Genomic DNA, 7,139 nt, shown 5'->3' with positions numbered 1-7,139 from the left:
ATTTTATCCACCTTTCTCTAATAAATTTATAGAGAAATCCCTACTTCTGCATTTCCATCACCACTCAACCGTTTCCCTTCTGAGATGCTGCACAATCCGGAGTATCTCTGTGCCACTACCATCCATCTCTCTACCCCATTCACTGGGATTACCAGGTAATTTTTCTCGTTGTACCAATTAACACGAAGTACTGCAGTTTGAACTCAGCGGCGATAAAATACACGCTTCTAGTGCTGGTTTATGTTTTATCGGTCTTTTCAATTAAGTGACAAATTATTTTTCCGGGGCAAAGAAAACGAAAGTAATTATATCAGTTCGTAATGATTTAATTCTTATCCTAGACTAGAACTATATTTAACTGATTTGTAGTATAAATTGTGGATAATATAAATTAAGAAATATCGTTAAAGCATTTTTTCTTTATTTTTATGGAAGAAAGTGTAGAAGTGAAGCATTATAGTTTTGCGAAATGCTGGAATTCATGAGATTGAGTTCTCTGCACTACTGAGAGAAATCCGAAAAAATTAAAATAACATTATGGAAACGTTTATTTTACTCTACATTACTGATTCGAACTCGGTGTAAATATTAAATATGATCTTTTAGGCTTTTTAGGTGTATTAGGGGTTAAAGTTAACCTTTTTCATGTTAATTTTACCCTTAAAAATGTGTAAAATTAACATTAAAAAATGTTGATACATTTTGACATCTAAAAAGTTTTAAAGTTATGAGGAAAAAAGTTAATCGCACCCCCGTTTTTTCTCAGTGTGTGAATTATCTTGCACATGTTGTGGATCCACAATGTTTTACTTACAACCGATTTAAATTAGTTAATTCTTTAGGAAAATTAAAAACCATTCAAAAAAAGTGAAAGTTACTTTCTGTAACATTTGTAATTCATATAGTTTCTGAAAAAATTTAGGGGATATAAATATTTAATAAATAGGGTAAGTGTGCCAAATTCCGGCCAGTTTGCAATTTCGGCCACATTTTTTGTTCGTCGAATTTCCATGAATTTTCAGTGTTTGCATACTCTACAGATTATACTATGCAAAAAATAACAAAAAAATGTCGCACGACGAACAAGGTGACTTGAAAAAGACATTGGTAGAATTCCGGAGGGAGAAGGAACTATAAGAATGAAGGTGGCCGGAATAGGCCACCAATGCTATGTCTACATTTTTATTCATTTTAAAATGTACTAAAAATGATTTTAGAGAAAATAAAGATGATAAACTGTCTGCAAAGTTCCAGTGAACACTCCTGAAGAAGAAGTAATAAAATAATTCAATTTCTATTAAAGATATTACATTTCAAACTTGAGACTTTGGCGCTTGCATGCAACTATGCCGAAATTTGGCAGACTTACCCTATATAAAGGTCATTGGAATGTAAACTTGTTTGCCTAAATAGTTCTTAAATCATATTTTAAAGTAAAAAAAAATTGTTAGTGCTGTCTTTGGGAAAACACCGAAAAACACAGAAAATGAAGGAGTGGGATGGAGAAGGGAGACGGAAAAAGACAGAGAATATTGACTTATGCAGGGGGAGGGGTCGCTGATGACCGGAAGTATGTAATCTTGTAGCGCTTGTCCTTAATTCTTATAAATAGACTTCGAATATTTAAAAAAAGCAATAATATCCAATTACAAGTAGGGGAGAGTGGGGCACCTATGAATTAAGGAACTATTGACATAAGTCTTTTTTTCTCCTATTTTCAAATGAAACTGGATCTTATTATGATATACCCAATGTAGCTTCAGAAATTAATTACAAAGCTAAATTGCATTATGATAAGACTCAGTTCTTTTGAAAAATGGAAGAAAAGTCCCTATTCAAAGAGTACCCTTTTACCGATTTATTACCTATTGGGATTTATGCAACTGGCTTGGAGACTTCAAGATCTTTCAAGGAAATCTAAATTTAATAGAATCGGTGAATAAATCAGCCCTCTAGTGAGGTTGAACTTTTATCTTAAAAGTTCTAAATTTAGAATTTCCCTGCAATTTCTATAATCGTATAATATTTGTGTATGAAACTTTTGTATAGACTACCTCTAAAACTTATTTTAAAATGAAAAAAAAAGCCGTTAGATACTTTTCTAAAAAACTAATAAACTTAGTTTTGTAGCGGAAAAAGATGGATAAGAGGAAATAGGATGAAAGACCGTCTGTAATTTTGACTTATGGGTGGGTCACTAAGCACCCAGAGTCGATATAGAAAGGCTAAAACAGTTTTGGTAAGTATTTTGGCAAAATGGTACGTAAAAAAATCACAAATGGTAAGTAAAATGGTGGAGTGGTAAGTAAAATTGTAAGTTTGGTAAGCAGAAAACCAAAATTGGTAAGTAAAAATTCAAAATTGGTAAGTAGAAAAAAAGAAATTTGGTAATTAAAAAAATCAAAAAGGGTAAGTAAAGAATCAAAATAGGTAAGTAACAAAGCAAATTGGTAAGTTAAAAAATCTAAAATGGTAAGTAAAAAAATTCTAAAATGATAAGTAAAAAATCTAAACTGGTAAGTAAAAAAACTAAAATGGCAAGCGAAAAAAATCTGAAATGGTAAGTAAAAAAATCTAAAATGGTCATTCTTGATTTTTTTACTTAACATTTTAGATTTTTTTACTTATCATTTTAGATATTTTTACTTACCATTTTAGATTTTTTTACTTGCCATTTCGATTTATTTACTTACCATTTTCGATTTTATACTTACCATTCTTGAGTTTTTTACTTAGGGTAAGTGCTCATAATTTTGGACAGTTTCTAAATTTGGACACTTTGAGGGTAAAATTGGACACTAAAAATAAATTGATTAAAATGATGGATTTTTATTCCAATATTTGATGAAAAATGAATTCTATCTAAATATTTGTTCTTTTTGGAAGATTTTGACACTAAATACGTTAAATTTTGAATATGATTTGAGTTGAAATTGCTTTGTTGAAAATTCAGTGTGAGCAATTGCTTACGAGAAATATGACAGAACTTCGTGGCTTACTTCAGTCTTATTTAGTTTTGGTGAAGTACTAACAAAGTTTGTTCGCTGTTTTTGAGTGATATTATTGAATATTCATTGAATATTGTGTTGATTCACGTTACTGATGATTTGTACATTTGACCTGAAATGAGATTTGCCTTGTGAATTATATTTTTCGTGTGAAAAATGGGAAATTTTCCAAGACATTTACCAGTGAGGTGATGGCTCTTATTTTGAACAGGTGTTTTTCTCACGAAATTTCGTGAAGTTTTAGCTTTTGTGACGACTAGGTTGGACAAATGCCTGGAGAAACAAAGGAGCATCATCTCTACGAAAGAGATGTAGCGAGAAATGCCCTGAAAGGCTCCCGGAAAGGTCAGGGAATGAGCGAATCTGCACGTACTTGGAGTACCGAAGTCAACTCACTTTAATGAATGATATGGAAAGTTTCCGGACTTCTGTGACATTCTACGTTTCCCTTACATGAACAGGAAGAGGACTTGGTAAGATTGGTTCATCAAATGAAGAACAATGGGCATCCTATTGAGGCGGATTAGCTGTCCAAATTTACAGCCAAGTTGGACAAATTAATAAACAAGTTGTCCAAAATAAGAGTCAAATTCACCTCTACATATCAATTCATTTTTAAACGTATTAAAACTAATTTTAATAAAAATAAGACGATAAATAGCTTGCTAAGTTTCTAAACAACCCTTCTGAAAAGAGAGTAACAAGAAATGTCAATTAGTATAGAAAATATCGCACTTCAAACTTGGAACTTCGATGCTTATAAGCAGACTGTCCAAAATTATAAGCACTTCCCCTACCATTTTTGATTATTTTACTTACCAATTTTTAATTTTTTACTTACCAATTTTCAATTTTTTACTTACCAATTTGGATGTTTTACTTACCAATTTTTATGTTTTACTTACCAATTTTGATATTCTACACCAATTTTGAGTTTTTACTTACCAATTTTGATATTTTACTTATCAATTTTGAGGTTTTACTTACCAATTTTGATTTTTTAATTACCAAATTTGTATTTTTTACTTACCATTTTTGAATTTTTTACTTGTCTTTTTACCAAAATACTTACCATTCTGCTACAGCCAATAGAAATCTTATAAGGTCAAATAAAATTCGAACATATAAATTAATTACCGGTACTTAATTGATTCATTACGGATGGAAATGGATGTAGCTGTGTTGGAAATATCAATACCTATTAAAAGAATTTGAATTCAATGAAATTGGCTGAATTATATGTCCCCTATTGGGGTTAAACTTTAACTTTTAAATACAAGAAAATTCGAATTTTCCGGTATTAAATATTTAGAAACGCAATGTACATATGGCCTTCGCTTCAACCCTGTTCAATTTTTCTGTTTGACTTATTTTTTGGGATTGATATCGAAAGTTAAACCTTTATCTCGAAATATTGATATTTTCGAAATATATAGTTTAATGTTTTTTTTTTAAATAATTGCGAAAGGTTAGGGCAGCCTTTATGTCTGAAAATTTAAGTCGTACTGTTTTTAAGATATTACGTATTCGAAATAAAAATAAATGTATACATAAATGTGTATATGTATAAATGCATACTTGAAATTTTCTCACTTTCCCCTATAAATGCAGCAATCCAGGATTGAAAAATCAATAGTATAAAATTAAAATTTCAGATAAGAAGTCATTCAACAGGATGAATAGATGTAGCGAAAATAAGAACGATCTTTCGGTGATAGTGCTATGGTGTATTAGTCGGATATTAATAATAGGATATTCTGTGAAAGAAGGCGCACCCATAAACAGTTAAAATTCAATTTACAAACACAAGAAATAACAATATTTACACATAAAATTGGAAAATGAAATAATAAAAATGTTCCTTCTATGGCTTTCTCCGTTGCTCCATGAGATCCTTTTCATTTTCCACGGAATATTGGATGTTTGTCAAAAGAGTGGTAAAGTCGTTTAACACCCTCATTGACTTACCGGTCTCGTAGAGGTTTGGGTAACATTTCACCAAGTACGTCAATAGCCGGGGTCTGTTTTGTTGACATTCTGCTTTCATAACAATAATTTCCCTAGACATTTGCGGTCGATGAATTTGCTCCTGAATTAAGCGCAAATTCCAAAATGAGTTTTTCTGGCTGATACTGAGAATTCTCGTTTGCTGTACAATTTACTTTGTGTACCATTTGGGGAAATGAAGAAGTTGAAATGGAGGAGGAATAAAAAAAAGTTTACAATTATTTACTTAATATGTTGGTAATTTCCATGAAATGTTGTCAGAAGCCAGAATTTACCATTGAGAATGATTTGTTGGCCGTAGGGACAGTGCCAGAGAGACAAATATAATTTATAATTCACATGATGAAATGGTGATTTTTCTTTCATTTGCTAAATTATTTATTTATTTTTCTCTACAGTGGTTGTATATGGCAGTAAAAGGGTTCTCTCTGCCCTGGTTTTCTCTTGAGAGTCTATTTGCCATTTTCTTTCACAAGCAAAGATAAAAAAAAACACCCATTTTCCTGCCCAGAGTACTTCATCTTTGAATAGTCCACTGGTAGTTTATACAATTAGTAGGACACATCAGCCTGGGAAGTTCACTCTAACGAGCTTCTTTTTGCACTTAAGAGCTTCTCTGGGTCTCTTCACTTTCTCAGAAATTGTACCAGAGCACACTCAATAATTCAAATCAGGTCTCTGAGAAAATTTTCTTATTTTCCAAACTGATTTTTACTCCAAATATTGAACCTCACTCTGTAAGTTAATTTAAAATTACGTCCTCTTCCATGTCCTTTGATAGCAAACTCGAATTTCAAGCACACTCCCAACACCTCTTTCCCAAGGCATCTCTGGAATTTGTAGACCAAATCAATGCCACTTCTTAGCACATTAGCCATAATGTACTATAAATTATGTGCATTGTAAAATTGCAATAGCTCCAAGGGATATAGTAAGGAGCATTAATTTGTATACATTATACCATTTTGTTGGATTGAAATATTAGTTAGGGGTTGATTGGTTGCATTTACTCACTAAACAAATACCTGACATACTAGTATGGCAAGTTAATCATCCATGAATGAACTCTAATATGGAGAAATTTGATCTAATAGAAATGTATTGAAATTCACTGACAATTTCTTAACCTATTATATCAAAGCATTATGAGAACAAACATGATAATACTCATTTAATATTATCAAATAATCAATATAGATGTTTCAAAGTTATCAATTTTAGTAGAGTTTAATATTATAAGCTCAATGTGGGATTGGTAAACGCAATTATCTTTGATTACTGCATCAGCTTAACCTTGTTTTAATAGATTAAACTTAATACACAATATACTGCTTAGTCTTGTGATGAATAACTTTGTTGAAAATAAAAATCTTAAAAATTCCTAATCTTTAGGGATTAAATATATCTTTGAGATTGGAATTAGGGAAAAAGGTGGGCCAGTTTGACTAACCTAAAGTTTTTTTCCAGAGTTATTTGCCAAACATTTATATTCAAACTGATAAAGTCTATGCTAGTTTCCCTTGATTCCTGACAATTTAGATAATTTATATAGCATATTTACCATATAATAATTTATTATTTTCCAAAGTCACATATGTGTGAAACTGCCCCTCTTTTCCCTTATTACATCATATATATTTTGTTTCAGTTTTGAAGAAATTATCACATATCCTTTGAAGGCTTTGAAGGGAGTAATTTTTGTAAAAAATGCTTTTTTAAAAGAAAACTTCCCTAACATGAATACTCATGTATACAGAAACATCAATTTTACTGCTCAAACTGCTTATCCCCCAGAAGTTCCAGAATTACCGAAAATTTTGAGGAGTAAGAAAAATTGAGAAATTTCATAACATTAATGGTATTTTTGTATGAAGTTTTTGAAATAAAAGCACGTTATTGGAGGGTGAGAGAATAAAGAAATGAAAATAAAAAACCTACAGATCCTAGGAAATATCCAGAAGAGGAGGGGGTCACCTAAGACCGAAAGTGACATTACTGCGAAATTTCGAATAGTCTCGGGGTCTGTGGGTGTCATGAATTTCTATCTCTATAAAACGTGAAGTTCGATATTTTTTTCCATTTTTAGACATTATGGAACTTTCTTAGGCTTTTCGTCTATACGTA

The sequence above is a fragment of the Phlebotomus papatasi genome, chromosome 3, assembly GCF_024763615.1.
Source record: "Phlebotomus papatasi isolate M1 chromosome 3, Ppap_2.1, whole genome shotgun sequence".
Classification (NCBI taxonomy): Eukaryota; Metazoa; Arthropoda; class Insecta; order Diptera; family Psychodidae; genus Phlebotomus; species Phlebotomus papatasi.
The sequence above is the reverse complement of the archived record's forward strand: the minus strand, read 5'-3'. Positions refer to the sequence as shown.